This window comes from Gorilla gorilla, chromosome 4 (assembly GCF_029281585.2).
Source record: "Gorilla gorilla gorilla isolate KB3781 chromosome 4, NHGRI_mGorGor1-v2.1_pri, whole genome shotgun sequence".
NCBI lineage: Eukaryota > Metazoa > Chordata > Mammalia > Primates > Hominidae > Gorilla > Gorilla gorilla.
This window is the reverse complement of record NC_073228.2, coordinates 56,755,856-56,774,631: the sequence shown is the minus strand read 5'-3', so window position 1 is coordinate 56,774,631 and position 18,776 is coordinate 56,755,856. Positions and strand designations below refer to the sequence as shown.

At 39.4% G+C, this 18,776-nt stretch overlaps 1 protein-coding gene across 1 annotated transcript in view; it reads left to right on the top strand.

The window, feature by feature from the left end:
• LOC129533805 (neurofibromin-like) overlaps positions 1-18,776 on the top strand; it is a 170,391-nt gene that overhangs the window by 40,787 nt on the left and 110,828 nt on the right. The window contains exons 5-6 of the mRNA XM_063706522.1: positions 5,230-5,345; positions 5,859-5,949. The gene's annotated coding sequence lies outside the window, so the exon portion shown is untranslated. The remainder of the gene's footprint in view (positions 1-5,229; positions 5,346-5,858; positions 5,950-18,776) is intronic.

Below are 18,776 nucleotides of genomic sequence, written 5' to 3'. Positions count from 1 at the left end.
TGCTGGGATTACAGGCATGAGCCACCGTGCCCAACCAAGATTCTGTCTCTGAAAAAAAATAAATAAATAAAATAAACAAATACATACAAATAAAATAAAAACGTTTGAAGACACCTTAAGTACACCCTAGATTCCCACCCCCACCAAAAAATTTCATTCATTCTTCAACCATTTCTCAAAGGACATGTTTTCGAGACACCTCACTATCCTAATTGTTTTCTTTTTGGTGCAATGGTGGTCAGTACTCAGGCATACAATTTTTTATCTTTCCTCTCAATGTTGTGTGAGGGCATTATATGAAACTTAAATGGATTTAAAAATGCTGAGCTTGCTGGACATGGTGGCTCACACCTGTAATCCCAGCACTTTGGGAGGTGGAGGAGGGAGGATTGCTTGAGCCCAGGAGTTTGAGATCAACCTGAACAACATAGCTAGTATGCACAAAAAAACAAAAAAAGTAGCTGGGTGTGGTGGTGCACGCCTGTAGTCCCAGGTACTTGGGAGGCTGAGGTGGGAGGATGGCTTGAGCCCAGGAGGTTGAGCCTGCAGTGAGTGGCGTTTGTGCTACTACACTCCAGCATGGGTGACAGAGTGAAACTCTGTTAAAAAAAAAAATCCTGAGCTTCAGGTACAGTATATTTTTGCTATGCATTTGATTACCAGTACAGTATACCTATCAAAAATGTTAATTCACATGTTTTAAAATAAAAAGTTTCAAACATAAAAGTAGAGTTTTTTGTGTTTTTTTTTTTTTTTTTCTGAGACAGAGTCTCACTCTATTACCCAGGCTGGAGTGTAATGGCACGATCTCGGCTCACTGCAACTTCTGCCTCCCAGGCTCAAGCCATCCTCTCTCTCAGCCTCCTGAGTAGCTGAGATCGCAGGTGCACACCACCACGCCTGGCTAAATTTTTTATATTTTTTATAGAGACAGGGTTTGTCATGCTGTGCAGGCTGGTCTTGAACTCCTGACCTCAAGTGATCCACCCGCCTCAGTCTCCCAAAGTGCTGGGATTACAGGCGTGAGCCACTGCACATGGCCTAGAGAGATGATTATAAATTAATCCTTTTATATCCATTACTCAATTTCTCCCTAGTCTTATTTCATCCGTATTCCTACCCATTTCCTGCTCACCACTTCTTTATTATTTTAAAGCAATCCTATATATCATTTCAGCGTGATTTATTCTTATACTGACTTTTAAGAGCTGTGTAATACAAAAACAACTCAATTAGGAATCAGATGACTTGACTTTAAGTCTTAACTTTCTACTGGAATGAGTTAACGGGGGCAAGCCAAGCTGTACGAGCCCTGAATTCCTAATATGTTGAAGAGAGTAACAGGTGGTGGAGGGGACATAATGTTACCTGCCCTTTTTCACAGGGATCTATGAGAATCAAAGATAGGAGGTAATATGCATGAAAGTATTTTGTCTACTCTAAACTCAAAAGCAAAAGTGCTTTACAAAAAGGTAAGATTTTATTAGTAAATGCTGCTTCCCTGTGTAAGTGCTAACAAGTCATGCCTAATCAGTCTTAGAATTATCTGGATGCTGACATTAAATTAAGTCCATAGTATTAAAAATCACCCTTTCACCTTTACCCACTCTTGGATTTTGACAATTGCAACAACATTTTCTCATTCCCAATCTGGCTCCTGTTACTTTTCATGACTTCTGCAAGTTCACGGACAGCACTTCTCTTACCATATTTCTAAATTTTCATCTGTACCTTGGATTCATGTACACTTGAGCTCAGGTAAAACAGGGAGGTGGGCTCCTCATGCTTTATGTATCTAAGTTCTGACGACTCAGCAATGCTTTTTTTCAGATTTGAAGATCATTTTCTTTTCTTTCTTTTTCTTTTTTTTTTTTTTTTGAGTCACTGTCACCCAGGCTGGAGTGCAATGGCTCGATCTCGGCTCACTGCAACCTCCGCCTCCCAGGTTCAAGCGATTCTTGTGTCTCAGTCTTTCGAGTAGCTGGGATTAAGGCACCTGTCACCGTGCCCAGCTAATTTTTGTATTTTTAGTAGAGACGGTGTTTCACTGTGTTGTCCAGGCTGGTCTTGTGCTCCTAACTTCAGGTGATCCTCTTGCCTCGGCCTCCCAAAGTGCTGGGATTACAGGCGTGAGCCACCATACCTGGCCTCATTTCATTTTCAACTAGAACAATTAGAAATAAAAATTGAGTTGAATAGTTCTGCTTTTAATGACCAATTGGTGCTGGATCATGGACTCTAGTGATTCTTGTTCTTCTTTTTTTTTTTTTTTTTTTTTTTTTGAGGCGGAGTCTCGCTCTGTCGCCCAGGCTGGAGTGCAGTGGCGCGATCTCGGCTCACTGCAAGCTCCGCCTCCTGGGTTCACGCCATTCTCCTGCCTCAGCCTCCCGAGTAGCTGGGACTACAGGCACCCGCCATCACGCCCGGCTAATTTTTAGTATTTTTAGTAGAGACGGGGTTTCACCGTGTTAGCCAGGATGGTCTCGATCTCCTGACCTCGTGATCCACCCGCCTCGGCCTCCCAAAGTGCTGGGATTACAGGCGTGAGCCACCGCGCCCGGCCTCTTGTTCTTCTTTCCTCATCTTTTTGATCCTAATGTATTTTAAAAGCTTTTACATATTTTTGTCTTTAAAATTTCTAGTTATTCTGAACTTTTGTTTTAACTCTTCTGTTAATTTATCCATTGTGTGTAGTGCGTATTTATTCTTAAATGTCCTTATAAATACTGAGCTGTGGGGGAGGGGAGAAGAGGAGCAACTGGTGCAGGCACGCTAGTTTCTTTAGAAATGTCAGCTTTGCCAGATCAATTAAGACTTGTTAAAAGTACAGATTTCCTGGCTCTACTAAACATCGTGTGATTTCTAGAGGTCCCAGGTCATTTTTGACATAAAGCTGGGTTTGTAAACCACTGCTGTGTGATATACAGGGAGAATTTAATTTCTGGGTGGTATTTAATAGGTCACAGTACAGTCATATGTATCACTGCAACAAGTTAGAAAACCACAATTCGATGAACTTTAAAAATCAATATTAAAAAAATTGGAGAGCTATGGATGTAATGAGGACTAGATGAATTAGAATTCTAGAGATAGAAGAGATCTTTATAGGTGAGCAGAGGATTGCTGACGTTTGCCGATTCTGGACACACACTGAAGGAAAAGGAAACTAGAGAGGAAGTGCATTTTACTAAAACTGCAACATATCCCTGGCCCAGTTCAATTCCTGATTGGACTGAGGTGATCAGCCGATCTTATCCCTTTTGCCTAATAGAGGAAATAGACAGCTCTTACTGAGAAGATATATTCTGGGGTTTCTATGGTTCTTTCGTTTCTAATACTATCATACTATTAACTATTCTAGAGATGTGAAAGGGTGGAAAAATTTAAGAGAAAAATAAAACTATAGAAGTAGACTGAGAAAATTGAAGTTCATCAGACAAGGACTTATTTTAAAATAACTATAATATACTTAAGAAAATAAAGGAAAATATGGATAAAATGGATGAAAAATTTCATAGAGAATTGGAATCCACAGAAAGAAACCAAGTGAACATTCTAGGAATCAAACAACGTTGGTTGCTTAAGGTCTTTATTTGTAGTTTAATTAGAAACTTTGGCGCAGGACTCTAGGACCTCACTCCACCTCCTCCTCATTCTTTATTGTTCTTAAAAAAAAAAAGGTAAATTTAATGTATACTATTTAAGTTCCACGAGAGCAGGGCCTATGTCTGTTTTGTTCGTTGTAGTACTCCCAGGGCTTGGTATAGTGCATGCCACATTAAAAGACAAAACAAGACAGAACAAAATCTTCCTTCACACCACCACCACAAACCCCCCCATTAATAATTAACTGACATTAATCTGAAATTACTTATTCATTGTACTGGTTCAGTAGCAGACTATACACCGCAGAAGGCAACACTAGAGAACTTGTGGACAGATCAATAGAAAATAACTAGATAAAAGCACAGAAAAAAAAAAAAAGAATGGAAAGAGTAGAACAGAGCCTAAGAGACATGTGCAACACTTGTAAAAAGTCTGATATGTAATTGGAGACCCAAAAGTAGAGAGATTAGCATGGAAGCAAATACTTGAAGAGGTACTGATAAAATATTTTCCCAAACTGATGAAAGGCATCAACCTATAAATTCAAGTAGTTTAGCAAACCCCAAGCAGGATGAACACAAAGAAAACTACACTTAGCACATCTTAATGGAACTGTTGAAAACTGGAAACAAAGAGAAACTCTTAAAAGCAGCCAGAAGAGGGGAAAAAAGGCACTGTGTTCAAAGGAACAATATAATACAACTGATGGCTGACTTTTTAACACAACTGTGGAAAGTGGGAAATAACAGACGTTTTTTAAATGTTGGCAAAAAAACCTGCAAGCTAGAATTCTACTTCCAGCAGAAATATCCTTCAGACAAGAAGGCGAAATAAAGACATTTTTAGACAATCAAAAGCTGACAATTTATGACCAGCAGACCTGCACTGTAAGATTACTGAAGGAAGTTTTTTAGGCAGAATGAAAATATCTCAAATGGAAGTACAAAACTGTAGGAAATAATGAAGAGCACGCACTCGGGTAAGTGTGTGAGTAAATAGACAAGACCTCTTGTCTCTTGTTTTTGTTGCTGTTTTTAGGAACTTTATTGCTTTTTGCTATTCTAGAATAATAGAATTTCCACAGCTTTTAGGTTAAGGTAAAATTGCCATCCCATCAATAAACTGCACATATTTAAAATGTATAATTTGATGAGTTTTGATACACACATAAGCCTTTGATACCATCACCACAATCAAGATGAAGAACATGTATTACCAGCAAAAGTTTTCTTCAGCCTCCTTATAATCCATTCCTACCTCCATCCCATCCCTAGGGAACCCTTGAGCTGTTTTTGTCTCAGTGGATATATCATAAGTTGTTTATGCATTCACTTGTTGATGGATAACTGAAGACAACCCAAATTTTCACCATTACAAATAAAGTTGTCTTGAAGATTCGTATACATGACTTTCATTTCTCTCGAGTAAATACAAAGGAGTCGAAATGGGTGGATCATATGGTGGATGTATATAGTAATGTTATAGGATATTATATTTTGTAATTTTTTAAGAGGACACCAAGCTGTTCCTAAAGTGACTGTACCATCTTACAGCAGTATATGAGAGTTCCAGTTGTTCCACATCTTTGCCAACAATTATTTAACCTTTTCTTTTAAATTACAGCCATCCTAATGGGTGTGAAGTGGTGTCTCATTGTGGTTTTGATTTGCATTTCCCTAATGACTAATGATATTGAGCATCTTTTCATGTGCTTATTTACCATCTGAATATTTTCTTCGGTAAGCTGTTTATCTCTTTTGTCCATTTTTTAAAAATCGGGTTTTACTGGAGTTTTGAGAATTCATAATATATGCTGAATACAAGTTCTTTATCAATGATTTGCAAGTCTTTTCTCCTAGTTTTTCCTTGTTTTTTGTTCTCAAAGTCTTTCAAAAGCAGATGTTCTTAATTTTTCTGAAGTCCACCTTATCAATTAAAAAATAGATCATGTTATTGGTATATCTAAGATACCTTTTTCTAATATAAGGTCACAAATTTTTCTCCTGTGTTTTCTATAGAAATTTAGGATTTATACTAAGGTTTGTGGCTCATTTTTAGTTAATTTTTGTATTTGTGCTATGTGCCTGTTATGCCAATACCACATAGTCTTAACTATAAAAGAGCTTAAATATATAAACTATATAAACTATATAATAAAATATCAAGTCAGGTAGTATAAGTCCTCCAGCTTTCTTGTTTCTCAGAATTGTTTTGACTAGTCTAGATCTTTTGTTATCCTTGTATGGTTTCAGATTGGCTTGTCAATTTCTATTAAAAAGCCTGTTTTGATAGAGATCGTGCTGAGTCCATGGATCAATTTTGGGAAGATTGCCATCTTAACAGGTATTGTTTTTTAGTTTCAATTTTTGATTGTTGCTAATATATAGAAATACATGGATGTTTATTGATCTTGTTTGTTTTTATTTAGGCCATAGATTTTTTCTTTTTCTTTTTAAAGACTGGGTCTTGCTCTGTCCCCCACGCTAGAGTACGGTGGCGTGATCATAGCTCACTTCAGCCTTGAACTCCTGAGCTGAAGTGATTCTCCCAAGAAGCTAGGACCACAGGTACACGCCACCATGCTTGGCTCATTTTCTTCTTTTGTAGAGACAGGGTCTTGCTGTGTTTCCCAGGCTGGTCTCGAGCACCTGGCCTCAAGCTGTCCTCTCGCCTCGGCTTTCCAAAGTGCATGAATCACTGAACCCGGCCAGGCCGTAAATTGTTTTGAGACAGGGTCTTGCTCTGTTGCACAGGCTAGAGTGCAGTGGTGCAATCATGGCTTACTGCAGCCTCGACCTCCTGGGCTCAAGTGATCCTCCCACCTCAGCTTCCTCAGTAGCTGGGACTATAAGCACTCACAACGATGCCTGGCTAATTTTTGTAGAGACGGGGTTTCACCATGTTGGCCAGGCTGGTCTCAAACTCCTGACCTCAGGTGATCCACCCGCCTCGGCCTCCCAAAGTGTTTGACCACTCAGCCTTTATACAAATATTTCATCTTCTTTACAAGAAGAAAAACACTCTAAGCTCTTGCCTAAAAAGATGAAAACATTCTTTGTAAAAATGAGGATGTCCTTACCCTCTTCCCAAAATGAGGAGCAGAGTCTCATAATTGTATTGATTTCTGGGTGACATTCACACTGTCTATTTCTAGGCTGTGTTAATTATGCCTCAAATTCATAGTCCCTTCTGAATATCCTGTTACCTAGGGACTAAACTGTAAAGTTAACCTTTAATAAAGTTTGAATAACATAGAGAAGAAGAGAGAATGAATTGATTTATAAACTCGCCTGATTCCCTGTAATAAGGAAGAAAGTATGTATAGCTGCTGTAGACCTTGCTTCTGTAACTGGTTGAGAGATTGTAGTTCATATTTATAACTACTTCTGCTGTACATTCCATGTTTCCTTTGTTCTCATTCAGGATCTCAGCTGGTGGGGTAACCTAAATCTTCATTAATAAAGAATATGGCTTTGGGAGGCTGAGGCGGGTGGATCACGAGGTCAGGAGATTGAGACCATCCTGGCTAGCACAGTGAAACCCCGTTTCTACTAAAAATATAAAAAATTAGTTGGGCATGGTGGCAGGTACCTGTAGTCCCAGCTACTGAGGAGGCTGAGGCAGGAGAATCGCTTCAACCCGGGAGGCAGACATTGCAGTGAGCTGAGATCACACCACTGCACTCCAGCCTGGGCGACAGAGCAAGACTGCCTCACAAAAAAGAAAAAAAAAGAAAAAAAGACTATGGGCTGGACATGGTGGCTCACGCCTGTAATCCCAGCACTCTGGAGGCTGAGGTGGGCATGTCACAAGGTCAGGAGTTTGAGACCAGCCTGGCCAACATAGTGAAACCCCATCTCTACTAAAAATACAAATATTAGCTGGGCGTGGTGGCAGGCGCCTGTAATCCCAGCTACTTGGGAGGCTGAGGCACAAGAATCACTTGAACCCGGGAGGTGGAAGTTGCAGTGAGCCAAGATCACACCACTGCACTCCAGCCTGGGTGACAGAGCAAGACTCCGTCTCAAAAAAAGAAAAAAAGGAATACAAATCCTCGGTGGTCCTGCTTCATGTGTGTGCATGCCTGTGGCTGTGGTTTTCCGTTAAGTTTTGCTCTTATATATATATAGGTTTAGAAAAACATTTCAGGGAATCCTCAGGGTACCAGACATAGTCCTCTTTGTCCCCATTATGTAGCAACAGTACAGTATCACCTAGTAATAGGGCTGAATTACATCAGCTAATAGAATAACCCCCTTCTTTGACTGTTGATGTAGTGCGGTGGTTCTTAGGACAATTTTCTCCCAGGGGACATTTGGCAATGCCTGGAGACATTTTTAATTGTTATGACTTTCGTGGGGGTGGGGGAATGCTACTGGCATCTAGTGGGTAGAGTTCAGGGATGCTGCCAGGCATCCTGAAATGCACAGGACAGCCCCCAAGAGTAGAGAGTGATCCAGTCCAAACTGTCAGTAGTGCCAAGGTTGAGAAATTCTGATTTAGTGGTATGGAGGCAGTGGTCATGAGGTAGTAGTTACTTCCAGTTCAGTGGAACCGCGTGGAATCATTCCCTGCTTGGGAACCAAGGCCTCCAATCCAGCAGATATCAAAGTCGTAGGTACTTGAAACAAAACTTCTGCTAATGGAGTTTTTAGGAATAATAGAGGAACTACTTCTACTTGTGCCCCTTGATTCTCAGGCCTTTGTATTCTAGCTATGGGGAAAACAATATTGTATATTGCTCATTGATCCACTGTAACTGAGTGAGTCTTCAGTAGTCCATTCTGTTAGACCAGCTGCTTCTGGGTGATGGAGTATGTGGAAAGACCAGTGATTTCCAAGTTCCATAACCCATTCCTGCATAACCCTTTTTCTGTGAAATGAGTACCTTGATCAAAGTCGTGTTGAGCAGTATACCTTGATGATGAACAAGGTGTCGCCCATGTCCTTGATGGTGATGCTGGCAGAAGTACTGCAGGCAGGGAATGCACATTCATATTCAGAATATGTTGGTGCCAGTGAGGACAAATTCTTGTCCCCTCCATGTATGTACAGTTTTTGTTTTGTTTTCTTTTTTTAAGGTATGGTACTATCCACTATCATTAATATTTTGGAACATTTTATTTCCACATTAAAAAAGATCAAAATAGGTAATAATTATCTGACCAAGAAATGTTTTAAATAAGTTGTAGACTTTTGACAGCTGTATCATCTATCTAAAAACCTTGGAGTAACTGTAAAATAGTGACTTTTGAACTGTAGACTTTACTCATGCAGATATCTCACTAATTTTGTTGAAATCTACCAGATAGAAATCCATTGTTATGGGTTGTATGGTTGAAAACTTTTTAGGCTGTCATTTGTTTCAAGATACAGATTGACTTGGTATACTTTAACATTCCTCATAGTTGACCAAATTTAGGTAAAACTGTTTAATTTCATTGAAAGTTTTAGGGAAAATGCCTGAATATTAATAGAGATAGGATGAATTAAATTAAAGAACTTACCCTTTGAAAAATTGCCAGAGTTAGCAATTTTTATGTGTGGAGCGGTGTATATGTTTCAGAGAAATAATATAAATGTTCAGATAAGAGTATCTGCTTGATCTAACTAGGGCCTGTCTAACCTACCTGCTTAAGGATAGAGGAAATCTTGAGAGACTTGAAATTGAAGAACTTAAAATTTTAAGTCTTCCCTTTCAAGGCCCTATCAGAACATCATGACCACATCTTTGAAATAGTTACTTTTATCACTTAATATAGTTAGAAAATTTTATTTTTAGAACTCCAAAATCATTTTATTTTATTTTATTTATTTTTTTTTTTCGAGACGGAGTCTCGCCCTGTCGCCCAGGCTGGAGTGCAATGGCGCGATCTCGGCTCACTGCAAGCTCCGCGTCCTGGATTCACACCATTCTCCTGTCTCAGCCTCCTGAGTAGCTGGGACTACAGGTGCCTGCCACCACGCCTGGCTAATTTTTTTGTATTTTTTTTTTTTTAGTAGAGACAGGGTTTCACCGTGTTAGCCAGGATGGTCTCGATCTCCTGACCTCGTGATCCACCTTCCTCAGCCTCCCAAAATGCTAGGGTTACAGGCATGAGCCACTGTGCCCGGCTCATTTTATTTTTATTATTGTTTTTTGAGATGGAATCTCACTGTTGCCCAGGCTGGAGTGCAGTGCTGCTATTTTGGCTCACTGCAACCTCTGCCTCCTGAGTTCAAGCAATTCTCCTGCCTCAGCCTTTGAAGTAGCTGGTACTACAGGCGTGCCGCCACGCCTGGCTAAATTTTTGTATTTTTAGTAGAGATGGGGTTTCACCATATTGGCCAGACTGGTCTTGAACTCCTGACCTCAGTTGATCCTCCTGCCTCAGCCTCCCAAAGTGCTGGGATTATAGGTGTGAGCTACCATGCCCAACCTCCAAAACCATTTTTATTAACTATATTCTTTATTAAGTATATGTTTGATAAAGACAAGCATTTTTCGTTTCTTCACTGTTACATTTTTTCTGTTTAGAATAGTGATTTGCAGCCAGGCGCGATGGCTCATGCCTGTAATCGCAGCACTTTGGGAGACTGAGGCAGGCGGATCACGAGGTCACGAGATCAAGACCATCCTGGCTAACAGGTGAAACCCCATCTCTACTAAAAATACAAAAAAAATTAGGTGGGCGTGGTGACGGGCTCCTGTAGTCCTAGCTACTCGGGAGGCTGAGACAGGAGAATGGCGTGAACCCGGGAGGTGGAGCTTGCAGTGAGCCAAGATTGCACCTCTGCACTCCAGCCTGGGTGACAGAGCGTAACTCCATCTCAAAAAAAAAAAAAAAAAAATAGTGATTTGCATATAGAAGGGACTCAATAAATATTTGTTGAATGAATGAATATATGAAATAAAATCTTCCATGCTCTTGAAGAGAAGCATTTGTCATATAACTGGTCTTATATGGCAGAATGTCCCTTGTTTACCATTCTTATTTCCTTCTAACCAAATCATGATATGTATTTTTAGGTATTCTTTGGCATTTCTTTTTGAACGCCTGGAAAAATGCTAAAATATGGTTTAAAACTCAATGTTTGTGAATTAGGGGTTAGGTGCAGCCTGACCTAAGGGATAAGGGCTGAACTATAGAGAAACTGAATTATGCTTTCAAATATGGTACTCATATGAAACTAATACATGGTTGTTGTTTTTTTTTAAACTAGGTTAAATGTGGTAAACGCACTCTTTTAATTCAGTGTTTTATTAAATTTTGGTATATTTAATATACCAAATTAATATACCAAATGTTGTGTTATAAGCATAAAAGTTTCTGAAAGAATTTTTGGGCCTAGAAGTTGTGGGAATTGTTGCTTTCTTTAACTTTTGATTTGAAACAATCACAAATTACACTGGATTCTTAAAAATGTTGAAGGATCTTTAGGGAGCTCAACTGCAGTCCAGATGCTGATTTTTTTTTTTTAAATACTTTAAGTTCTGGGATACATGTGCAGAATGTGCAGGTTTGTTACATAGCTATACTCGTGCCATGGTGGTTTGCTGCACCCATCAACCTGTCATCTACCTTAGGTGTTTCTCCTAATGCTATCCCTCCCCTAAACCCCCACCCCGCAACAGGCCCAGTGTGTGATGTTCCCCTCTGTGTGTCCATGTGTTTTCATTGCTCAACTCCTGCTTATGAATGAGAACATGTAGTGTTTGATTTTCTGTTCCTGTGTTAGTTTGCTGAGAATGATGGTTTCCAGCTTCATCCATGTCCCTGCAAAGGACATGAACTCATCCTTTTTTATAGCTGCATAATATTCCGTGGTATATATGTACCACATTTTCTTTATCCAGTCTATAATTGATGGGCATTTGGGTTGGTTCCAAGTCTTTGCTATTGTGAACAGTACCGCAGTAAACATAGGTGTACATGTGTATTTATAGTAGAATGATTTATAATCTTTGGGTATATACCCAGTAATTGGATTGCTGAGTCAAATGGCATTTCTAGTTCTAGATCCTTGAGGAATCACCACACTGTCTTCCACAATGGTTGAACTAATTTACACTCCCACCAACAGTGTAAAGGCGTTCCTATTTCTCTCTCTTTTTTTTTTTTTCTTGAGACGGAGTCTTGCTCTGTTGCCAGGCTGGAGTGTGGAGTGTGGTGGCGTGATCTTGGCTCACTGCAAACTCCGCCTCCCAGGTTCAAGCGATTCTCCTGCCTCAGCCTCCCCACTAGCTGGGGTTATAGGTGTGTGCCACCACACCCAGCTAATTTTTTGTATTTTTAGTAGAGACAGGGCTTCACCATGTTGGGCAGGATGGTCTCGATCTCTTGACCTTGTAATCTGCCCGCGCTGGCCTCCCAAAGTGCTGGGATTACAGGCGTGATCCACTGCGCCTGGCCTTAAGAGCTCCTATTTCTCCACATCCTCTCCAGCATCTGTTGCTTCCTGACTTTTTAATGATCACCGTTCTGACTGGTGTGAGATGGTATCTCATTGTGGCTTTGATTTGCATTTCTCTAATGACCAGTGATGATGAGCTTTTTTCCTATGTTTTTTGGCCGCATAAATGTCTTCTTTTGAGAAGTGTCTGTTTATATCCTTCGCCCACTTTTTGATGGGGTTGTTTTTTTTTTTCTTGTAAATTTAAGTTCTTTGTAGATTCTGGATATTAGCCCTTCGTCAGATGGATAGATTGCAAAAATTTTCTCCCATTCTGTAGGTTGCCTATTCACTCATGATAGTTTCTTTTGCTGTGCAGAAGCTCTTTAATTTAGTTAGATCCCATTTGTCAATTTTGGCTTTTGTTGTCATTGCTTTTGATGTTTTAGTCATGAAGTCTTTGCCCATGCCTATGTCCTGAATGGTATTGCCTAGGTTTTCTTCTAGGGTTTTTATGGTTTTAGGTCTTACGTTTAAGTCTTTAATCTATCTTGAGTTAATTTTTGTGTAAGGTATATGGAAAGGGTCCAGTTTCAGTTTTCTGCATATGGCTAGCCAGTTTTGCCAACATCATTTATTAAATAGGGAATCCTTTCCCCATTGCTTGTTTTTGTCAGGTTTGTCAAAGATCAGATGGTTATAGATGTGTGGTGTTATTTCTGAGGTATCTGTTCTGTTCCATTGGCCTATGTATCTGTTTTGGTTTCAGTACCATGCTATTTTGTTTACTGTAGCCTTATAGTATGGTTTGAAATCAGGTAATGTGATTCCTCCAGCTTTGTTCTTGTTGCTTAGGATTGTCTTGGCTCTACGGGCCCTTTTTTGGTTCCATATGAAATTGAGTTTTTTCTAATTCTGCGAGGAAGTCAATGGTAGCTTGATGGGGATAGTATTGAATCTATAAATTACTTTGTGTAGTACAGCCATTTTCATGATATCGATTCTTCCTATTCATGAGCATGGAATGTTTTTTCATTTGTTTGTGTCCTGTTTTATTTCCTTGAGCAGTGATTTGTAGTTCTCCTTGAAGAGGTCCTTCACATCCCTTGTAAGGTGTATTCCTAAGTATTTTACTCTCTTTGTAGCAATTGTGAATGGGAGCTCACACATGATTTGGCTGTTTGTTTGTTATTGGTGTATAGGAATGCTTGTGATTTTTGCACATTGATTTTGTATCCTGAAACTTGCTGAAGTTGCTTAACAGCTAAAGGAGATTTTGGGCTGAGACAATAGGGTTTTCTAAATATACAGTCATGTCATCTGCAAACAGAGACAGTTTGACTTCATCTTTTCCTATTTGTGAATACCCTTTATTTTTTTCTCTTGCCTGATTGCCCTGGCCAGAACTTCCAATACTATGTTGTATAGGAGTGGTGAGAGAAGGCATCCTTGTCCTGTGCCGGTTTTCAAAGGGAATGCTTCCAGTTTTTGCCCATTCAGTATTAGTATACCTATGTAACAAACCTGCACATTCTGCACATGTATCCCAGAATTTAAAGTATTTAAAAAAAAAAATCACCATCTGGACTGCAGTTGAGCTCCCTAAAGGTCCTTCAACATTTTTAAGAATCCAGTGTAATTTGTGATTGTTTCAAATCAAAAGTTAAAGAAAGCAACAATTCCCACAACTTCTAGGCCCAAAAATTCTTTCAGAAACTTTTATGCTTATAACACAACATATACCAAAATTTAATAAAACACTGAATTAAAAGAGTGCGTTTACCACATTTAACCTAGTTTAAAAAAAAACAACAACCATGTATTAGTTTCATATGCGTACCATATTTGAAAGCATAATTCAGTTTCTCTGTAGTTCAGCCCTTATCCCTTAAGTCAGGCTGCACCTAACCCCTAATTCACAAACATTGAGTTTTAAACCATATTTTAGCATTTTTCCAGGCGTTCAAAAAGAAATGCCAAAGAATATCTAAAAATACATATCATGATTTGGTTAGAAGGGAATAAGAATGGTAAACAAGGGACATTCTGCCATATAAGACCAGTTATATGACAAATGCTTCTCTTCAAGAGCATGGAAGATTTTATTTCATATATTCATTCATTCAACAAATATTTATTGAGTCCCTTCTATATGCAAATCACTATTTTTTTTTTTTTTTTTTTTTGAGATGGAGTTACGCTCTGTCACCCAGGCTGGAGTGCAGAGGTGCAATCTTGGCTCACTGCAAGCTCCGCCTCCCGGGTTCACACCATTCTCCTGTCTCAGCCTCCTGAGTAGCTGGGACTACAGGTGCCTGCCACCACGCCTGGCTAATTTTTTTGTATTTTTTTTTTTTTAGTAGAGACAGGGTTTCACCGTGTTAGCCAGGATGGTCTCGATCTCCTGACCTCGTGATCCACCTTCCTCAGCCTCCCAAAATGCTAGGGTTACAGGCATGAGCCACTGTGCCCGGCTCATTTTATTTTTATTATTGTTTTTTGAGATGGAATCTCACTGTTGCCCAGGCTGGAGTGCAGTGCTGCTATTTTGGCTCACTGCAACCTCTGCCTCCTGAGTTCAAGCAATTCTCCTGCCTCAGCCTTTGAAGTAGCTGGTACTACAGGCGTGCCGCCACGCCTGGCTAAATTTTTGTATTTTTAGTAGAGATGGGGTTTCACCATATTGGCCAGACTGGTCTTGAACTCCTGACCTCAGTTGATCCTCCTGCCTCAGCCTCCCAAAGTGCTGGGATTATAGGTGTGAGCTACCATGCCCAACCTCCAAAACCATTTTTATTAACTATATTCTTTATTAAGTATATGTTTGATAAAGACAAGCATTTTTCGTTTCTTCACTGTTACATTTTTTCTGTTTAGAATAGTGATTTGCAGCCAGGCGCGATGGCTCATGCCTGTAATCGCAGCACTTTGGGAGACTGAGGCAGGCGGATCACGAGGTCACGAGATCAAGACCATCCTGGCTAACAGGTGAAACCCCATCTCTACTAAAAATACAAAAAAAATTAGGTGGGCGTGGTGACGGGCTCCTGTAGTCCTAGCTACTCGGGAGGCTGAGACAGGAGAATGGCGTGAACCCGGGAGGTGGAGCTTGCAGTGAGCCAAGATTGCACCTCTGCACTCCAGCCTGGGTGACAGAGCGTAACTCCATCTCAAAAAAAAAAAAAAAAAAAAAAATAGTGATTTGCATATAGAAGGGACTCAATAAATATTTGTTGAATGAATGAATATATGAAATAAAATCTTCCATGCTCTTGAAGAGAAGCATTTGTCATATAACTGGTCTTATATGGCAGAATGTCCCTTGTTTACCATTCTTATTTCCTTCTAACCAAATCATGATATGTATTTTTAGGTATTCTTTGGCATTTCTTTTTGAACGCCTGGAAAAATGCTAAAATATGGTTTAAAACTCAATGTTTGTGAATTAGGGGTTAGGTGCAGCCTGACCTAAGGGATAAGGGCTGAACTATAGAGAAACTGAATTATGCTTTCAAATATGGTACTCATATGAAACTAATACATGGCTGTTGTTGTTTTTTAAACTAGGTTAAATGTGGTAAACGCACTCTTTTAATTCAGTGTTTTATTAAATTTTGGTATATTTAATATACCAAATTAATATACCAGATGTTGTGTTATAAGCATAAAAGTTTCTGAAAGAATTTTTGGGCCTAGAAGTTGTGGGAATTGTTGCTTTCTTTAACTTTTGATTTGAAACAATCACAAATTACACTGGATTCTTAAAAATGTTGAAGGATCTTTAGGGAGCTCAACTGCAGTCCAGATGCTGATTTTTTTTTTTAAATACTTTAAGTTCTGGGATACATGTGCAGAATGTGCAGGTTTGTTACATAGCTATACTCGTGCCATGGTGGTTTGCTGCACCCATCAACCTGTCATCTACCTTAGGTGTTTCTCCTAATGCTATCCCTCCCCTAGACCCCTACCCCGCAACAGGCCCAGTGTGTGATGTTCCCCTCTGTGTGTCCATGTGTTTTCATTGCTCAACTCCTGCTTATGAATGAGAACATGTAGTGTTTGATTTTCTGTTCCTGTGTTAGTTTGCTGAGAATGATGGTTTCCAGCTTCATCCATGTCCCTGCAAAGGACATGAACTCATCCTTTTTTATAGCTGCATAATATTCCGTGGTATATATGTACCACATTTTCTTTATCCAGTCTATAATTGATGGGCATTTGGGTTGGTTCCAAGTCTTTGCTATTGTGAACAGTACCGCAGTAAACATAGGTGTACATGTGTATTTATAGTAGAATGATTTATAATCTTTGGGTATATACCCAGTAATTGGATTGCTGAGTCAAATGGCATTTCTAGTTCTAGATCCTTGAGGAATCACCACACTGTCTTCCACAATGGTTGAACTAATTTACACTCCCACCAACAGTGTAAAGGCGTTCCTATTTCTCTCTCTTTTTTTTTTTTTCTTGAGACGGAGTCTTGCTCTGTTGCCAGGCTGGAGTGTGGAGTGTGGTGGCGTGATCTTGGCTCACTGCAAACTCCGCCTCCCAGGTTCAAGCGATTCTCCTGCCTCAGCCTCCCCACTAGCTGGGGTTATAGGTGTGTGCCACCACACCCAGCTAATTTTTTGTATTTTTAGTAGAGACAGGGCTTCACCATGTTGGGCAGGATGGTCTCGATCTCTTGACCTTGTAATCTGCCCGCGCTGGCCTCCCAAAGTGCTGGGATTACAGGCGTGATCCACTGCGCCTGGCCTTAAGAGCTCCTATTTCTCCACATCCTCTCCAGCATCTGTTGCTTCCTGACTTTTTAATGATCACCGTTCTGACTGGTGTGAGATGGTATCTCATTGTGGCTTTGATTTGCATTTCTCTAATGACCAGTGATGATGAGCTTTTTTCCTATGTTTTTTGGCCGCATAAATGTCTTCCTTTGAGAAGTGTCTGTTTATATCCTTCGCCCACTTTTTGATGGGGTTGTTTTTTTTTTTCTTGTAAATTTAAGTTCTTTGTAGATTCTGGATATTAGCCCTTCGTCAGATGGATAGATTGCAAAAATTTTCTCCCATTCTGTAGGTTGCCTATTCACTCATGATAGTTTCTTTTGCTGTGCAGAAGCTCTTTAATTTAGTTAGATCCCATTTGTCAATTTTGGCTTTTGTTGTCATTGCTTTTGATGTTTTAGTCATGAAGTCTTTGCCCATGCCTATGTCCTGAATGGTATTGCCTAGGTTTTCTTCTAGGGTTTTTATGGTTTTAGGTCTTACGTTTAAGTCTTTAATCTATCTTGAGTTAATTTTTGTGTAAGGTATATGGAAAGGGTCCAGTTTCAGTTTTCTGCATATGGCTAGCCAGTTTTGCCAACATCATTTATTAAATAGGGAATCCTTTCCCCATTGCTTGTTTTTGTCAGGTTTGTCAAAGATCAGATGGTTATAGATGTGTGGTGTTATTTCTGAGGTATCTGTTCTGTTCCATTGGCCTATGTATCTGTTTTGGTTTCAGTACCATGCTATTTTGTTTACTGTAGCCTTATAGTATGGTTTGAAATCAGGTAATGTGATTCCTCCAGCTTTGTTCTTGTTGCTTAGGATTGTCTTGGCTCTACGGGCCCTTTTTTGGTTCCATATGAAATTGAGTTTTTTCTAATTCTGCGAGGAAGTCAATGGTAGCTTGATGGGGATAGTATTGAATCTATAAATTACTTTGTGTAGTACAGCCATTTTCATGATATCGATTCTTCCTATTCATGAGCATGGAATGTTTTTTCATTTGTTTGTGTCCTGTTTTATTTCCTTGAGCAGTGATTTGTAGTTCTCCTTGAAGAGGTCCTTCACATCCCTTGTAAGGTGTATTCCTAAGTATTTTACTCTCTTTGTAGCAATTGTGAATGGGAGCTCACACATGATTTGGCTGTTTGTTTGTTATTGGTGTATAGGAATGCTTGTGATTTTTGCACATTGATTTTGTATCCTGAAACTTGCTGAAGTTGCTTAACAGCTAAAGGAGATTTTGGGCTGAGACAATAGGGTTTTCTAAATATACAGTCATGTCATCTGCAAACAGAGACAGTTTGACTTCATCTTTTCCTATTTGTGAATACCCTTTATTTTTTTCTCTTGCCTGATTGCCCTGGCCAGAACTTCCAATACTATGTTGTATAGGAGTGGTGAGAGAAGGCATCCTTGTCCTGTGCCGGTTTTCAAAGGGAATGCTTCCAGTTTTTGCCCATTCAGTATTAGTATACCTATGTAACAAACCTGCACATTCTGCACATGTATCCCAGAATTTAAAGTATTTAAAAAAAAAAATCACCATCTGGACTGCAGTTGAGCTCCCTAAAGGTCCTTCAACATTTTTAAGAATCCAGTGTAATTTGTGATTGTTTCAAATCAAAAGTTAAAGAAAGCAACAATTCCCACAACTTCTAGGCCCAAAAATTCTTTCAGAAACTTTTATGCTTATAACACAACATATACCAAAATTTAATAAAACACTGAATTAAAAGAGTGCGTTTACCACATTTAACCTAGTTTAAAAAAAAACAACAACCATGTATTAGTTTCATATGCGTACCATATTTGAAAGCATAATTCAGTTTCTCTGTAGTTCAGCCCTTATCCCTTAAGTCAGGCTGCACCTAACCCCTAATTCACAAACATTGAGTTTTAAACCATATTTTAGCATTTTTCCAGGCGTTCAAAAAGAAATGCCAAAGAATATCTAAAAATACATATCATGATTTGGTTAGAAGGGAATAAGAATGGTAAACAAGGGACATTCTGCCATATAAGACC